Genomic DNA, 21,868 nt, shown 5'->3' with positions numbered 1-21,868 from the left:
TTACAAAACATTTTTATAAAGAACCCTTGTCTTTCCAGTTTTTTGTTACACCAAATTCCAAGCAAATAAGCAAATTTGAGCTGGGGCGCTATGTTTTGGTTGATCAAACACACATCTATTGGTGCTAATTAAATATGTGTCCGGAAGAGTAGAGACATTTCCAAACATAGCTTCTGACCTATTGGCTAAGGTGGGAAGTAATTTAGCATGTATAATTATCATCAAGGGGCCGAGGGTAGGGACCATGAAGTTTTTTGAGAGCTTCAGGAACACTTGGAGCAAAGAGGCTGCCTTGGATGTTATAAACTGCGTGTGGGGAGGACATTTTCATGATTGTCCACAACCATGCCCAAATATTTATACTCATGCTTTTTGAATCTGATGTCCATTCATATACTATTGGCCAACGTTCTTTACTTTTCTGCCCATTATCATTATTCTTGTTTTACAGAGACTGATGGTAAGCACATCGGTTTAATGTAGTTATATAGTTTATTCAAGAAGCTTTGTAGCCCCACCCTGGTTTTAGATGTTTGAAGAGCATTGTCTGCGTAGAGAAAGCAGCTAATCTTTTTACCTCTGAGCTGTGGGTTGTGTGCGTTCACTCCCACAAGGTCTGTCAAAAGATCCACCAGAAAATTGTTAAAAAGTAAAGGGGCTAAGACACAACCTTGTTTTAGTCCAGTGCGTGTTTCTATTTTACAGTTAAGAGTGCTGTCATCGCCAGTTGTGACTTGGAGCCAAGTGTTTGAGTACAGTATAACAATGCACTTCAGGAGGAGAGTCGGAATGTTTCTTGTCGCTAATTCCAGCCATAAGATTTTTCGAAGGACAAAAACGAATTTGTCTTTGAAGTCCAGAAAGCAAAGGTACACCAAAGGTTTTGTTTAGATTGCTCTGTCAATCAGTATGGCCAGTGCCAGAAGGTTTGTTGCTGTTCTGATCCCCTCTCTAAACCCTGTTTGGTGCGGGGGGAAAATCCAATTCTCATTTTCCCATGAATCCAACTCTTTTACAAGTAGGCTTGCATAATATGTGACCTCATTATTTAACAGGGAGATTTGGCGGTTATTGTATCGCATTGTATCGCATTGTATCGCTAGGGAGGACGAGCCCCTACACGCCGGAAGACGAAGCAGCTACATCTTGCTGTCCGCCCGCATTCAACTTCATCACGAGTGTTTTATATTTCCTCATCACAAGGCGCGATTTTAAAGCCACCATTCCAAATTACATTGAAAACAGGCACTATTCCGTTTTAAGACACACCAAGAGCCTGTTAAACTTCCAACGAGACAAGGTGCCATCAACAGCGCCCTTGTTTCAAGCGTCAAGTCTACCATCTAATGTAGGCTCTAACCATAGTGTTTTTACGGTACCCGTTGCCTGGGACATCTCGAACATGGTTATCAAGTGTTTGTTTAATGAATAACTTCGTCAGCAATATATATCCCTCATCCATGGAATCATAAGGAATCCCACTACCATTATTCTTTCCATATACACATCACGTTTGTATGAAGACCCCCCTTGGGTGTTTTTGCTGCACGGATAGAAACCTACCTTTGAATTAAAATTGTGTCTCCTGAAGAAGGCGGTCCCCTGCCGAAACGCGCGTCGAGTTCTTATGCTTGTTTTATTTTTGATGTGATTATCTGTATGCTTTTGTTAATATATTCCATTATTTTATGTACTATGAATTTTATGTTTATTCATTATGACTATTGTATGTAATTTTGACAAAGCGATTTTAAAGCCCGTCATATTGGTTTGACCCCCTGTCATTTCTAATATGATTTTTAAATATACAAAATAAAAATATACTTTTTATACAACTTCTTTAATTTTCCCCTACTATTCCTTCTGGATAACTGGCCTGTCTTATCTGTACACTCAGATACTTAGACGTCCTAGGATTTTTCTCGCATAGATTTGGCGGTTATTACATAGATCCTCAGTGTGACCTCCTTTGTAAATTAGGTGTATTATTGCTGCTGCACATAATACCACTCAGTACCACATAATTACACGTCACATAATTACACTCTACTCAATGCAACATAAATAGACTCCATATATTATCACTCATTGCCACATAATTACACGCCATATACTCACACTCTACTCAATGCAATATAAATACACTCAACATAATCCCACTCAGTACCACATAATTACACATCACATATTTACACTCTATTTAATGAAACATAAATACACTCCACATAATAAAACTAGGCCACAAAACTACACTCTACGCAATGCAACATAAATACACTCCATATAACACCACTCAGTGTGACATAGTTACACGCCAAATAATTACACTCTACTCAATGCAACATAAATACACCCCACATAACACTCAGTACCACATAATTACAAGCCATGATTACACTCTACTCAATGCAACATAAATACACTCCACTTAATACCACTCAGTGCCACATAATTACACACAACATAATTACACGCTATTCAATGCAACATAAATACACTCCATATAATACCACTCAGTGCCACATAATTCCACGCCACATATTTACACTCTACTCAATGCAACATAAATACGAAACATAATACCACTCAGTACCACATAATTATACGTCACATAATTAAACTCTACTGAATGCAACATAGACTTCAAATAATACCACTCAGTGCCACATAATTGCACACCACGTAAATACTCTCTACTGAATGCAACATACACTCCACATAATAACACTCAGCGCCATATAATTACATGCCACATAATGACAATCTACTCAGTGCAACATAAACACACTCCACATACTACCACTCAGTGCCACATAATTACACACCACACAATTACACTCTATTCAATGCAACATAAATACCCTCCACATAATACCACTCAGTACCACATAATTACACGTCACATAATTACATTCTATTCAATGCCACATAAATACACTCCACATAATTACACTCTACTCAATGCAACATAAATAAACTCCACAATATACCACTCAGTGTGACATAGTTACACGACACATAATTACACTCTACACAATGCAACATAAATACACCTCACACTAAGTACAACATATTTACAAGCCACATAATTGCACTCTACTCAATGCAACATAAATACACTCCATATAATACCACTCAGTGCCACATATTTACACGCCACATATTTAAACTCTACTCAATGCAACATAAATACTCTCAACATTATACAACTCAGTACCACATAATTACATGTCACATAATTACACTCTATTCAATGCAACGTAAATACACTGCACATAATACCACTGTGCAACATAGTTACACGCCACATAATTACACTCTACTCAATGCAACATAAATACATTCCACAAAATACCACTCAGTGTGACATAGTTACACTCCACATAATTACACTCTACTCAATGCAACATGAATACACTCCGCGTACAACTCAGTACCACGTAATTATACGTCACATAATTAAACTCTACTGAATGCAACATGGACTTCAAATAATACAACTCAGTGCCACATAATTACAAACCACATAAATACACTCTACTGAATGCAACATACACTCCACATACTACCACTCAGTGCCACATAATTACACACCACACAATTATACTCTATTCAATGCAACATAAATACACTCCACAATATACCACTCAGTGTGACATAGCTACTAGACACATAACTACACTCTACTCAGTGCAACATAAATACACCCCACATACCACTCAGTACCACATATTTACAAGCCACATAATTACACTCTACTCAATGCAACATAAATACACTCCATATAATACCACTCAGTGCCACATAATTGCACGGCACATATTTAAACTCTACTCTATGCAACATAAATACTCTCAACAATATACAACTCAGTACCACATAATTACATGTCACATAATTACACTCTATTCAATGCAACATAAATACACTGCACATAATACCACTGTGCCACATAATTACATGCCACATAATTACACTCTACTTAATGCAACATAAATACTCTCAACATTATACAACTCAGTACCACATAATTACTCGTCATATAATTACACTCTATTCAATGCAACATAAATACACTGCACACAATACCACTGTGCCACATAATTACATGCCACATGATTACACTCTACTCAATGCAACATAAATACACTCCACATCATACCACTCAATGCCACATAATTATATGGTACATATTTACACTGCACTCAATGCAACATACACTCCAAATAATACCACTCAGTGCGACATAGTTACACTCCACATAATTACACTCTACTCAATGCAACATAAATACACTCCACGTAATACTACTCAGTGCCACATAATTACACACCACATAATTACACTCTACTCAATGCAATATAAATACACTCCACATAATGACACAATACCACATAATAACACGTCACAAATACACTGTATTCAATGCAACATGAATACACTCCACATACTACCACTCAGTGCCACATAATTACACAGTACATAATTACATTATATTCAATGCCACATAAATACACTCTTGATAATAATACTGTGCCACATAATTACACACCACATAATCACACTCTACTCAATGCAACATAAATACACTCCACAATATACCACTCAGTATGACATAGTTACACGCCACATAATTACAATCTACTCAATGCAACATGAATACACCCCAACATACCACTCAGTGCCACATAATTACACGCCACATATTTAAACACTACTCAATGCAACATAAATACTGTCAACATTATGCACTCCACATAATACCACTGGGCTACATAATTACACGCCACATAATTACACTCTACTCAATGCAACATGAATTCATTCCATAAAATACCACTCAGCGTGACATAGTTACACTCCACATAATTAGACTCTACTCAATGCAACATAAATACACTCCACATACCACTCAGTACCACATAATTACACACCACATAATTACACTCTTCTCAATGCAACATAAATACACCCCACATCATACTATTCAGTACCACATTATTATATGCTACATATATACATTGCACTCAATGCAACATACACTCCAAATAATACTACTCAGTGCCACATAATTGCACGCCACATAATTACACTCTACTCAATGCAACATCAATACACTCCACATCATACCACTCAGTGCCACATAATTACGCTCTACTTGATCCAACATCAATACACTCCACATAATACCACTCAGTGCCACATAATTATACAGTACATATTTACACTGCACTCAATGCAACATACATTCCAAATAATACCACTCAGTGCCACATAATTACATGTTACATAATTACTCTACTGAATGCAAGATACACTCCATATAACACAACTCAGTGCCACATAATTACATGCCAAATAATTACACTCTACTCAATGCAATATAAATACACTCCACATAATATCACTCAGTGCCACATAATTACATAACACATATTTACACTCTACTGGATGCAACATACACTCCACATAATACTACTCAGTGCCACATATTTACACACCACATAATTACACTCTACTTAATACAACATAAATAAAATCAACAAAATACCACTCAGTGCCATGTAATAACATACCACATAATTACACTCTACTCAATACAATATAAATATATTACACATAATTCCACTCGGTACTACATAATTACACACCACGTAATTACACTCTAATTAATGCAACATGAATATACTCTACATAATACCTTTCAGTACCACATAATTACACATTACCTAATTACACTCCACTCAATTTAACATGTACCACAATCTCACACATCACAATTACACTCTATTCAATGCAACATAAATACACTCCACATAATACCACTCAGTGCCACATAATTACTTAACACATAATTACACTCTACTGGATGCAACATACACTCCACATAATACTACTCAGTGCCACATAAGTACACTCCACTCAATGCAACATAAATACACTCCACATAAAACAACTCAATGCCACACAATTTCACTTTACTCAATGCAACATAAATACACTCCACATAATACCACTCAGTACCACATAATTACACGTCACATAATTACACTCTATTCAATGCAACATAAATACACTCCACATAATAACACTGTGCCACATAATTACCCCCCACAAAATTACACTCTACTAAATGCAACATGAATACACTCCTCATAATACCACTCAGTGTGACATAGTTACATGCCACATAATTACACTCTACTCATTGCAACATAAATACACCCCACACTCAGGGCCAGATGTAGGAGCCCTAATACCGGTCGTAAACGGCCGATTTTGGCCGTTTCCAACCGGTATTAGGGTTTTCTGATGTAGGGCATGCATTTACAGAATCGGTATTTTACCGATTCGGTACACAAGCCTGCAATTGGGGTGCTAGAGGGTGTCAAAGTGACACCCCCTGCATCCTTGCAAGAATAGGTAATTACCGAATCGGTAAATACCGATTCGGTATTCCACATTGATTCCTATGGGCCTTAAAGGGGGATACCGATTCGGTATTTACAGAATCGGTAAATACTGAATCTTACAGATTCGGTATTTACCTAATCAGAATTACCTACATTTCCCCCCTCTAATTTACCACTTCTTAAATACCGAATCGGTATGATTCAGTATTTTAGAAGTGGTAAATTAGATTTACCTACATCGGGCCCTCAGTGTCACATAATTATATGCTACATATATACACTACACTCAATGCAATATACACTACAAATAATACTACTCAGTTCCACATAATTACACGATACATAATTACTCTACTGAATGCAACATACACTCCACATAACACCACTCAGTGCCACATAATTACACGCCACATAATTACACTCTACTGAAATCAACATAAATACAATCCACGTAATACCATTCAGTGCCATGTAATACCACGCCACATAATTACACTCTACTCATTGCAACATAAATACACCCCACATGCCACTCAGTACCACATAGGTACACACCACATAATTATACTTTACTCAATGCAACATAAATACACTCTGCGTCATAACACTCAGGGCCAGATGTAGGAGCCCTAATACCGGTCGGAAACGGCCGATTTTGGCCGTTTCCAACCGGTATTAGGGTTTTCTGATGTAGGGCATGCATTTACAGAATCGGTATTTTACCGATTCGGTAAAATTACCGAATCGGTAAATACAGACTCGGTAAAATACCGATTCTGTAAATGCAGATGTAGCTGGCACATGTCAGAGTGCCACAGGGCTTTAAGAATCGGTATTTTACCACCCAATTCTATTGGGTGGTAAAATACCGAATCCAGGTGTGCAAGTACATCTGTGCATGCACACCTGTGCCATGTGACACACAGACATGCCCATAGGGCATGTATGTGTGCCACATGGCACACAAGCCTGCAATTGGGGTGCTAGAGGGTGTCAAAGTGACACCCCCTGCATCCTTGCAAGAATAGGTAATTACCGAATCGGTAAATACCGATTCGGTATTCCACATTGATTCCTATGGGCCTTGAAGGGGGATACCGATTCGGTATTTACAGAATCGGTAAATACTGAATCTTACAGATTCGGTATTTACCTAATCAGAATTACCTACATTTCCCCCCCTCTAATTTACCACTTCTTAAATACCGAATCGGTATGATTCAGTATTTTAGAAGTGGTAAATTAGATTTACCTACATCGGGCCCTCAGTGTCACATAATTATATGCTACATATATACACTACACTCAATGCAATATACACTACAAATAATACTACTCAGTGCCACATAATTACCCGATACATAATTACTCTACTGAATGCAACATACACTCCACATAACACCACTCAGTGCCACATAACTACACGCCACATAATTACACTCTACTGAAATCAACATAAATACAATCCACATAATACCATTCAGTGCCATGTAATACCACGCCACATAATTACACTCTACTCATTGCAACATAAATACACCCCACATAATAGCACTCAGTGCAACATAGTTGCACATCACATCATTACACTCTACTCAATGCAACATAAATACAATCCACATAATACCACTCAGTACCACCTAATTATATGCTACATAATGACACTGCACGCAATGCAACATACACTCAAAAAAATTAAAACTCAGTGCCACATAATTACATGCCACATAATTACACTCTACTGAATGCAACATACACTCCACATAATACCACTCAGTGCCACATAATAACACGCCACATCATTACACTCTACTCAATGCAGTATAAATAAATTATACATGCCACATAATTACACTCTACTGAATGCAACATACACTCCACATAATACCACTCAGTGCCACATAATTACACACCACTTAATTAAACTCTAATCAATGCAACATAAATACACTCCACATAATACATTTCAGTACCACATAATTACACACCACGTAATTGTACTCTACTCAATGCAACATAAATACACTCCACATAATTCCACTCAGTACACATATTTACACACCACGTAATTACACTCTATTCAATGCAACATAAATACACTCCATATAATAACACTGTGCCACGTACATACTCGCCACATAATTACACTCTACTCATTGCAACATAAATACACTACATAATACCACTAAGTGCCACATATTTTCACTCTACTCAATACAACACAAATACACTCAACATAATACCACTCAGTACACCATAATTGCACTCTATTCAATGCAATATCAATACACTCCACATAATACCACTGTGCCACATAGTTACATGCCACATATTTACACTCTACTCAATGCACCATAAATACACTTCACATAATACTACTCAGTGCCACATAATTTAATGCCACGTAATTCCACTCTACTCAATACAACATAAATACACTCCACATAATACCACTTAGTGCAAATAATTATATTCTAAATAATTACACTGCACTCAATGCAACATACACTCTGCATAATACCTCTCAGTGCCACATAATTATATGCCACATATTTATACTCTACTCAATGCATCATAAATACACTGCACATACCACCACTCAGTGCCACTTAATAACATGCCACATAATTCACTTTACTCAATGCAATATAAATACACTCCACATAATACCACTCAGTTCGACATAGTTATATGCCACATAATTACACTCTAATCAATGCAACATAAATACACTCAACATAATACTACTCGTTGCCACATAATTATATGCTACATAATTACACTGCACTCAATGCAAAATAAACTCCGCATAATACCTCTCAGTGCCACATAATTATACGTCACATAATTATACTCCACTCAATGCAACATAAATACAGTCCACATACTACCACTCAGTGCCACGTAATTATATGCTACATAATTACACTGCACTCAACGCAACATACACTCCAAATAATAAAACTCAGTGCCACATATTTACATGCCACATAATTACACTCGACTCAATGCAACATAAATACACTCCACATAATACCACTCAGTGCCACATAATTACACACCTCGCAATTACACTCTAGTCAATGCAACATAAATACACTCTACTTAATACCACTCAGTGCCACATAACTACACACCACATAATTACACTCTATTTAATGCAACATAAATACACTCCATATAATATCACTCAGTGCCTCATAATTACAAGCCACATATTTACACTCTACTCAATGCAACATAAATACTCAACATAGTACCACTCAGTAATACATAATTATATGTCACATAATTACACTCAACTGAATGCAACATAAACTCCTCATACCACTCAGTGCCTCATAATAAACGTCACATAATTACACTCTACTCAATGCAATATAAATACACTCCACATAATACCACACATCATCACATAATTACACTTGACATAAATACACTCTATACATTGCAACATAAAAACACTTCATAATAACATTGTGCCACATGATTATATGCCACATAAGTTCACTCTACTCATTCCAACATAAATACACTCCACATAATACCACTGTGCCACATAATTACATGCCACGTAATTACACTAAACTCAATGCAACATAAATACACTCCACAAAATATCCACTCAGTGCCACATAATTACACACCACATAATTACACACCACATATTGACACACTACTCAATACAACATAAATATACTCAACATAATACCACTCAGTATCATATAATTACACTTGAAATAAATACACTCTATTCATTGCAACATAAATACACTTCATAATAACATTGTGCCACATAAGTTCACTCTACTCATTCCAACATAAATACCCTCCACTGAATATCCACTCAGTGCGACATAGTTGCACGCCACGTAATTACACTCTTCTCATTGCAACATGAATACACTGTTCATAATACCACTCAGTGCCACATATTTTCACTCTACTTAATACAACATGAATACACTCAACATAAGATACTCAGTACCACATAATTACACTCTATTCAATGCAATATAAATACACTCCACATAATACCACTGTGCCACATAATTACACTCTACTCAATGCAACATAAATGCACTCCACAAAATACCACTCTGTGTGACATTGTTACATGCCATATAATGACACTCTGCTCAATGCATCATAAATACACTCTACATAATACTATTCAGTGCCACATAATTTCACACCACATAATTACACTTTACTTAATACAACATAAATGCACTTCACATAATATCACTCAGTGCCACATAATTATATGCTACATAATTACACTGCACTCAATGCAACATAAACTCCACATAATACCTCTCAGTGCCACATAATTACACGCCACATGATTATACTCTACTCAATACAACATAAATACACTCCACATAATACCACTCAGTACCACATAAGTGCACGTCACATAATTACACTCCATTCAATGCAACATAAATCACTCCTCATAATACCACTCAGTGTGACATAGTTACACGCCATATAATTACACTCTACTCAATGCAACATAAATACACTTCACTGAATATCCACTCAGTGCGACATAGTTTCAGCCACTTAATTGTCCATAAGGGGTCGGGTTGGCTTTCTTCAGGACCTGGGGTCTATAGTGAAGTAATGAAAAAAGAAGAGAACATGACCTTATTTTGTAGGTAATTCTAGGAAAACTTTTCCGAATTTCGTAAGGCCTTTAAAGTACCTGTGGATATGAAAAAGAATGGGGGAGGGGGTAAGGGCAGACAATGCAAACACATAGATAGCGTCAATGCGCAGTATCATGGATGCTGTAGTGCTTGAGAAGCAGAAGAAAATTAGGAAACTCAAAATGGCAATTCTTAGTTACATAAGGCAAAATTCTCTTGTTCCTTTAAGGCAAACTTTCTCTCATTGGTCACAATTAGCATGTTAAGGTACTATCATGGAATTTGAGAGGGTTTCTGGGTCACTCACTGTTAAAAGTGTGTATGTAGAGAATGCGTGAGGTTTGCATTTGGCTTCATTACATGGTTTCATTAATGCGTCATGTGCGGATATTAGATTCATAACTGTTTTCCATGTGCTTGTTGCGGTGAGATTCATGCGACGTTGTCTTATCGCTAGGGATCGTGATCCTTCAATGTGTAATGTCTTGTGCATGTTAGTAAAGTGCCATATCTTTCGTCTGAACGTGCGCAATTCCTATCGGTTATCAGTGACCTCTGTATGAGCACTCTTTCGAAACAGGTTTTAATGGCACAGCTCCTCATATTGTGAGTACTTAAAAACAAACAGAAGAGTCCACCAGACATGCGTTATTCAGGATTCAGGAAGAGTTATCTACTCGAAGTGAGTGTTACTATTAAAAAGAAATTTCCGTTTTTTTAGCCCTTCTGTGCTTTCCGTGCGATTTAAGTAACGGTCACACGTGAATACCCATCTGTAACCATAAAGCGCTTACCATTTTATGTTCGATTAAAAAACCTCCTCGGGGAGGAGGAGCTACGCTGCGAACCAAGATTGCTGCATAAGCTCCCGGCTCCGCCGACCTCCGCTGGCGGCTCATCTATCCTGTTGTTTATCCTCTACCCACGCCCCATGCCTGGATGTATGAAGGTTACCTGATGCCAACGGTGCAGTCCCGGACTTCCTACCTTCTTCAGCGACGGAGTTATGTCGTGTCCCATTTTCGGCCTACTCCTGGGCTGCCGCCGGGACCTCGATTTCTGAACTGTCCGAGCGGGAACTGATCAACATCGGCTGTGGGACCGAGATTGTGGCCGGTCTTCCGGATTTGAAAAATTCTTTCTACTTTCGACTTGTGACCTTGTTGATGGATGGTGCCGGAGAAGAGACATTGTGACGTGCTGCGATCCTCCTGCACCGTGGCTGGGGGCTGTGTGCTTGACCCTCATCTCCTGGTCCGGGGGCTGGCGGGCTGCACCCACGGCCGGTGACTGTGTTGAGCGTGCCAGTTCGGGGCGCCCCTGTGGTTGAGATCGCTAAATGTGTGCCCGAAGCCCGGCGATGTGGGCTGGAGATGGTGCCCCCCTCCGTCCTTTTGGCCCCGGGATGGAGGGGATGGATAGCTCACACTCATTGAGTTCTGTAATGACAGCGATTGGGGCGCTCCGCTCACAACTCACCGTCACATATGTCTCCCTGGCGGCAAAGCTGGATGATGTCTGCTCGCGACCGGCCACTGACGCTGCAGCACCTGACCAGCAGTTCGTGGTCCAGTCGAGCGATTTGACCCGCCATCTTAAGGTTCCCGAGCGGCAGCCCGACTTCGCTCCTTTGGGAGTCGGACTTACTTCTCCTTTACCCGCTACAGTGCCTGGTCTTCCCTTCACGTTTCCTATCCGATGGAATATCGTCGCTGGAGGTTCTGATCGTCAACGCCGAGTCTCAGGGTCCTGTCGGAGGGGACTGCCATTTTTCTTCGTCCCGGCCCGTCTATATAACGGAGACCGCCATTTTGTGTCTGGACTTTGTTCCATCTTCAGTGCCTTGGACTGCCATGGACGCTTTGTCTGCCTCTGGTTGGCTGTGGCTTGGTTGACGCGTGCTCCGGAACGGATTCGCACTGGTCAGGGCTGATTCCGACTTTGAGTTGTTCTTGCTCCTTGCCACTGCTTTGGACCACCTGAAACACTCCATTTGATCGCATTTGTTGTGACTTTGGCGATAGATCTCCCCGTGATATCTGCAGGGTTGACTTCTACTTTCCTGGGTTTGCTCAGTTCACTTCTGCCGGGATTGCACCGAGTATCTCACCGGGCCTGGGGTGGGGTGGGGGTGTTTCTTATTGGTGACTGTCCTCCCCGTGGTAATGCTGAATGTTTGCTTTGATTGACGATGATTGTGCCTTGGGGAGGTCACTGCCGGCGGGGGGTACCAGGTGTCCGGGAGTGTGTTTGTTTCTATCCTCCTCTACTTCTTGTACTTTTTCCCTTCTGTGGGGCAGTTCCGGGGCGACAGGCACGCTGTTAGTGGGTTAGGCCGTAGCCATTACAGGGGTGCAGGGTGGCGGGTGCGGGGGGGGGGGTTTGTTATTTTAGTTTGTTTCGTTCTATGGTCCCTATCGCTCTTTTCCTGCTTTGGGAGGGTTCTTTCCTCTTTAGTAGGGTTGGCTGTCTCTTGGTCTTACACCTTTTTTCTTTTTCTGGCATCTCAACAAGCCTCTGTTTCTCTGTTCTTGGGGGGTGGGCTCTCTGGGGTGGTACTTAGTAATGTCGCTTTCTGTAATATTGTTCATTGTCCAGTCTTACCGCCGCGGCTGCCTAAGCTTACATAGTTGCTGTAGTCATAGCCTATCTCCGACTGCAAATGGGGTACGTCCCCCTAGTCTCTTTTGTGTAATTCTTATGTAAGGTGTGATGTCCTTGTTGTTGCAGCCCCTACGCTTCTTCTAAAATTTAAAAATGAAAACTTCATATCCTGAGTTGCGAGCCTCACAGCCATGTCTGGTGTACCTTGAACTATCCTGATTGCTGATTGACCTAAGCTTCTCCTGCTCCTATTGATTGCTTTTGCGGCCGGCCATGGTGGTTGTGGGCCTCCGCATGTATCTCCTTCTTTCTTGAATAAAGGTTTTAGAAAAAAAAACCTCCTTGGGCGCGCTGAGAAGGCTGTGCCTGCTGGAAGATAATATATGTACATAGCGTACTACATCTATGTTTTTAAAAGATACATTACGGTTTTCGTAGAAGAGGTTCTAGCGATGGGCATTCTACCTCCTTGCAGTTCCTTCACGACTTGTGCTGTTTCTGCTTCTCAGGTCCCGGGAGTAGAGATCGCATCACTTCCTCCTTGATGTACGTGGAGGTGGATTGTAACAGAAGAAATACTACCTTCCAAGCAATACAGTTTACCGTGAAGAAGGCTACAATTAGCAAAATCCCATTTTACCCATAAATTCTGGTATTTCTAAAGTCGTTTTTATCAGATAGATACAAAGAATTTTTTTAAGGGAGGGATCAAACGATATTAAAAGATGTTGGGGGATCGAGATCCCGATTCTTGCACGATTATCTGGGATATTACTATGCTGAGATAGAAACTGAATTTTTCTATATACATTGGTTAATGTACAATGCTGCTGTTTCTCTAAGAGGGGGAACCGTATCTGGTGAATGGGGGTGACAGTGTCTGTGGTGATTAGGTCACAGTCCCCTGGTTTCTCTTTTATTCAGTTGCTTAAGCTTAGCCACGGAATATTGTCATTTAGTCCATTGACATTCGTCGGCAATCTGTGGACCCATCTTTGCTCTTTTTCAAATAGAATTTTCTCAGCATTATGGTTCCTTGTGGGTAAGGTTTCCAGGATTACCCATCTGAAATCTTTCAATGTGTGTTTGTACTCAATGAAGTGATTACTCATTTTGGGAGTGTTGCGTTGGCACTTGACATTGCATCTGTGTTCCACCATCCTTTATTTCACTTTTTGGCAGGTCATGCCGATGTAGCGCAAGTTGCAGGGACAGGTAATCATGTAAATTGCGTGGGTGGTATTGCAATTAGTAATGTACCTAATTGTCCATTTGAGATTAGGAAGGAGTTGCAGTGTCTTTGTTGCTGTTGTTAGTTCGCACACGGAACATGAGCGGCATGGGTAGACTGGGCATAATTACACACAATGTAATTACACTCTACTCAGTGCAACATACACTCCACATAATGCCACCCAGTGTCACATAATTACACGCCACATAATTACACTCTACTCAATGCAACACAAATACACTCAACATAATACCACTCATTATCACATAATTACACTTGACATAAATACACTCTATTCATTGCAACATAAATACACTCTACATAATAACACTGTGCCACATAATTACATGCCACATAATTACACTATACTCAATGCAACATAAATACACTCCACAAAATATCCATTCAGTGTGACATAGTTACAGGTCACATAATTACTCTCTATTCAATGCAACATAAATACACTCCATATAAAACCACTCAGTGCCACATAATTACACGCCACATATTTACACTCTACTCAATGCAACATGAATACACTCAACATAATAACACTCAGTATCACATATTACACTTGAAATAAAGACACTCTATTCATTGCAACATAAATACACTCTTCATAATAACACTGTGCCACATAATTACATCCCACATAATTACATTATACTCAATGCAACATAAATGCACTCCACAAAATATCCACTCAGTATGACATGGTTACCCGCTACATAATTACATGCCACATAACTACACTCTACTCAATGCAACATAAATACACTCCATATAATACCACTCAGTGCCACATAATTACATGCCACATAATTACACTCTACTCATTGCAACATAAATACTCCCAACATACCACTCAGTAGCACATAAGTACAAGCCACATAATTATACTCTACTCAATGCAACATAAATACACTCTACATAATACCACTAGGTGCCACATATTTTCACTCTACTCAATACAACATCAATAAACTCAACATAATACCGCTCAGTACCACATAATTACACTCTATTCATTGCAATATAAATACACTCCGCATAATACCACTGTGCCACATAAGTACATGCCATATAATTACACTCTGCTCAATGCAGCATACATACACTCCACACACCGCTCAGTACCACATAATTACAAGCCACATAATTACACTCTACTCAATACAACATAAATACACTCCTCATAATACCACTCAGTGCCACATAATTATATGCTACATAATTACACTGCACTCAATGCAACATACACTCCACATAATACCTCTCAGTGCCACATAATTATACTCTACTCAATGCAACATAAATACACTCCACATGCTACCACTCAGTGCCACGTAATAACACGCCACATAATTCACTCAACTCAATGCAATATAAATACACTCCACATAATACCACTCAGTGCGACATAGTTACATGCCACATAATTACGCTCTACTCAATGCAACATAAATACACTCCACATAATACCACTCAGTGCCACGTAATAACATGCCACATAATTCACTTTACTCAGTGCAATATAAATACACTGCAGATAATACCACTCAGTGCGACATAGTTACATGCCTCATAATTACACTCTATTCAATGCAACATAAATACACTCCACATATTACCACTCAGTATCACATATTACACTAGAAATAGAGACACTCTATTAATTGCAACATAAATACACTCTTCATAATAACACTGTGCCACATAATTACATGCCACATAATTACACTCTACTCAATGCAACATAAATACACTCCACATATTACCACTCAGTACCACATAATTATATGCTACATAGTTACACTGCACTCAATGCAACATACACTCCAAATAATAACACTCAGTGCCACATAATTACATGCCACATATTTACACTCTACTCAATGCAACATACTCTCCTTATAATTCCACTGAGTGCCACAAAATTACATGCCACATAATTACGCTCTACTCAGTGCAACATAAATACTCTCCACATAATACCTTTCAGTACCACATAATTACACACAATGTAATTACACTCTACTCAGTGCAACATACACTCCACATAATACCACTCAGTACCACATAATTACACGCCACATAATTACAGTCTACTCAATGCAACACAAATACACTCAACATAATACCACTCATTATCACATAATTACACTTGACATAAACACACTCTATTCATTGCAACATAAATACACTCCACATATTAACACTGTGCCACATAAGTACATGCCACATAATAACACTATACTCAATGCAACATAAATACACTCAACAAAATATCTACTCAGTGTGACATAGTTACAGGCCACATAATTACACTCTATTAAATGCAACATAAATACACTCCATATAATACCACTCAGTGCCACATAATTCCACACCACATATTTACACTCTACTCAATGCAACATGAATACACTCAACATAATACCACTCAGTATCACATATTACACTAGAAATAGAGACACTCTATTCATTGCAACATAAATACACTCTTCATAATAACACTGTCACATAATTACATGCCACATAATTACACTCTACTCAATGCAACATAAATACACTCCGTATAATACCACTCAGTGCCACATAATTACACGCCACATAATTACACTCTACTCATTACAACATAAATACATTCCACATAATACCAATCAGTGCCACGTAATAACACTCGACATAATTACTCTCTACTCCGTGCAATATAAATACACTCTACATAATAACACTGTGCCGCATAATTAAATGCCACATAATTACACTATACTCAATGCAAAATAAATACACTCCACAAAATATCCACTCAGTGCGACATAGTTACATGCCACAGAATTACACTCCATTCAAAGCAACATAAATACACTCCATATAATTCCACCCCATGCCACATAATTACACACCACATATTTACACTACTCAAAGCAACATAAATACACTCAACATAATACCACTCAGTATCACATAATTACACTTGAAATAAATAAACTCTATTCATTGCAACATAAATACACTCTTCATAATAACACTGTGCCACATAACTACATGCCACATAATTATACTCTACTCAATGCAACATAAATACACTCCACAAAATATCCACTCAGTGCGACATAGTTACACACCACACAACTACACTCTACTCAATGCAACATAAATACACTCCACATAATACCACTCAGTAACACATAATAATATACACTACATAATTACACTACACTCAATGCAACATACACTCCAAATAATAACACTCACTGCCACATAATTGCACACCACATAATTCCACTCCACTAAATGCAGCATACAATCCACATAATTCCACTCAGTGCCACATAATTACACGCCACATAATTACACTCTACTCAATGTAACATAAAAACATTCCACATAATACCAATCAGTGCCACGTAATACCATGCCACATAATTACACTCTACTCTGTGCAATATAAATACACTCCACATAATACCATTCTGGACCACATAATTACATACCACGCAATTACACTCTACTTAGTGCAACATACACTCCACATAATACCACTCCCTACCACATAATTACACACCACATAATTACACTCTACTCAATGCAACATGAATACACTCAACATAATACCACTCAGTATCTTATAATTACACTTGATATAAATACACTCTATTCATTGCAAAATAAATACACTCTACATAATAACACTGTGCCACATAATTACATGCCACATAATTACACTATACTCAATGCAACATAAGTACACTCCACAAAATATCCACTCAGTGCGACATATTTATATGCCACAGAATTACACTCTATTCAATTCAACATAAATACACTCCATATAATACCACTTCGTGCCACATAATTACACACCACATATTTACAATACTGAATGCAACATAAATACACTCAACATAATACCACTCAGTATCACATAATTACACTTGAAAAAAATACACTCTATTCATTGCAACATAAATACACTCTTCAGAATAACACTGTGCCACATAATAACGTGCCACATAATTACACTCTACTCAATGCAACATAAATACACACCACAAAATATCCACTCAGTGCGACATAGTTACACGCCACATAACTACACTCTCCTCAATGAAACAAAAATACACTCAACATAATACCACTTAGTGCCACATAATTACATTCCACATAAATGCACACTATGCCACATACCACCAATCAACATAAATGCACTCCAAACCATGACACAATTTCATTAAGCATAATGTCACTCAACACCACGGTTCCAGGCCACACAATTCAACTCCACACATTTCCAATACACACCACATAATTACACAGGAAACATGACAACTCCAAAATCCACAACATACCTTCAATCTACACCATATAGTGAGCACCAAACATCACTCACCACCACCATTTTGAATCAGCACACCACCTAAGCATTACCTAAGCATCACCACAGTCTGACCTCGGAATCTGGCTTCTGTTGATTCTCCACTAGTGTCTATCCACTGCTCGTGTTCTAATTAAATTACTGTTTTTCAAGCTCCACTCCCCTGTTATTTATGACCCGCACCCCATAACAACAAAAATTATAACAAACAAGCATGAGAACAGGCAGGAAGAAGTTGCCAGCTGTGCAAGTACAAAAAAACTAGAAGACATTTTTTATATTAAAATCTTTTTTTAATCCGGCTGTTCAGTTCTATATAATGTTGTCTTGGTTTGTATAAAGGTAACAAAAATGCTTAACACTTTTTATTATACCTTTTCTCCATGATGCACAGCAGCCTCAATGCTCTACAACATAGCCAATAGTTCTGGCTAAACACATAAGGTCCCAAAGGAAATACCTATTGGCTATGCCAATGCTTGTTTTTTGTGACGTGGTGGAGAATTTCAAGTAATTGAGCTATTAGAGCCTTCAAGGCACCCAAGGGCCGGTTATGTATGGATTTCAGCTATGCACATTGTTAATAGACCAGACATAGTTGATGAGCCACTGTATGGGACCAGTTTACAGGCTCTTTTGGAGTATTTAAAATATTGAGACACTTGAACTATCCAGAGGTTGGTTGCAATTGACCTGGTGTAGTTAATTGATCTATGTAAGGACATGCTTTCAAGGGCTCCTCTTTTGTTAACAAGGAGCTGTAAGGATGGACCAAAAGCTCTCCTTCTTTGGAGTTGCTACTCAGCGGGGATGCTGTGGCTTTTTTGAAACAATCAGCACTAGAGTATTTAGTAGATCAACTTGGACCTCATGCTTCTCTGAATGATATTTTAAAGATTGATCAATTGTGTATATTGTTGACAATAACAGAGGCCAACATTTATGTGTCTTAAGATTTTTCAGTGTTTGGTGGCCCAATCTTCTCACTCCATGCACCTATGGTGCATGTTTTGCTGGTTGTTGGTTCCAGGAAAGAATCAGCCTAAAGCAAGTGCCTGTCTAGTTGTGTATGGCTGTGCGATGCCTGGGCTCAGTTTGATGTATGCTGGGCTGTAGATCTCTGGCTTTCTTGGATTTTAGAGTTGGAGTTGGCGTACAGCTATGCCATTCCCTTTTTGGATCCTCGGGGGCTGGTTTGCCAAATGGCGCTCATGTTTGAAAAAAAAAATGTTTTTTACATTTTTTATTGAAAATTCAAATGTAAAAAGACAAAACATTACAGAGTCATCACGTATAGTGAAACAAAAAATATGACAATGCAACCACTTTGCACATTCTGGAATGTGAAGCGATCACTAAAATGTTGGTGTCGACCCCCTGAGCACTGCGGTATGGTTCGCTGAATGCGATTAAATGACAATTTGATCCATTATGCCAACAAATTGTCTCACCATTTTCATTGTCAACTTTTGTTTTTATTTAGTTTATAAATCCATGATTGAATTTCATATTCATTCAGCCATGTTGATTTTATAATTTGCATAATTCCAAAGTTTATCACACTGATTAGAGATCAAATCCCAATGCATTTCGTGTACGTCATGTGCACTTCTTCAGGGAAATCTAGGTTAAATCAAAATTTTATAAACAAAAATGAGTAACCACTCCATGGACATTACATCATTATAAAACCTGTTGTCATAGTTTCTAGCATTGTTTAACGATTTACATGTTCTGATCAAGCTAGAGGGTATTTGTATCCATTATGTGTTATCTATATCAAGGCTCTGTGCTCATGTTGAAACACTAGTGTAATAGATAAACTGCATGTTATCTAAATAGTGTTTGTTTGTCAATAAAGAACTCTAATTGACAACGGCTCCGTATTGGTTATGAATCTGTCTTATTCTGTCTTCGATATAGCTCAAATCGTATCAACATGTTTATCTCACTGGTTTGTATCTGATTACTTTATCCACATTAGTTTTTAAAAGTACACTCTTTCTTAGTATCCTTAAATCAGCTTTTTGTGCATTTACTTTAGAAGCTGTTAAATTGTGCGTGCGCGCTAAATACTGTGTTCTAAGCCTTCGGATTCTCTAAGATAATGCTCCGTTAAAGCTTACCTCCTATTCAGTTTTCTCATGTTCGGCTTCGGTTGCATTGAATGTTCGAATGCTGTAGCGTGTTTTTGGAACCGTTTAATTGAGGATAGTTAACATGAAAGATGGACTCTCAGTCGCGTGTTTACGTCAGAAAACATGGGGGCCATCTTTAAATATGTTGTTATTTATAAAACTCAAACGCTATGATAGCGTATGGGCGGTGATGCAGTTCAACCTAAATTAGATATGTTAGTGGTATATATCACTCTGTTGTTATAAAGGCAGAGTCTACTATGTCGATTACATTCGACTACAGTTGAAAATGAGAGTTAGCATGAAAAAAATTAACTGTAACATAATAAATAACATTATAAATAACAGGCAAATTCTAAACGGTCAAAGAGTCCTTTTGGCTTCATAGAGCCCATTTTATATGTCCAGCTGTTCTCTTTCTGTAACAAAATTTTGTTATTGTC

Source organism: Lissotriton vulgaris, chromosome 2_1, assembly GCF_964263255.1.
Source record: "Lissotriton vulgaris chromosome 2_1, aLisVul1.2, whole genome shotgun sequence".
NCBI lineage: Eukaryota > Metazoa > Chordata > Amphibia > Caudata > Salamandridae > Lissotriton > Lissotriton vulgaris.
This window is presented reverse-complemented; position numbering follows the sequence as displayed.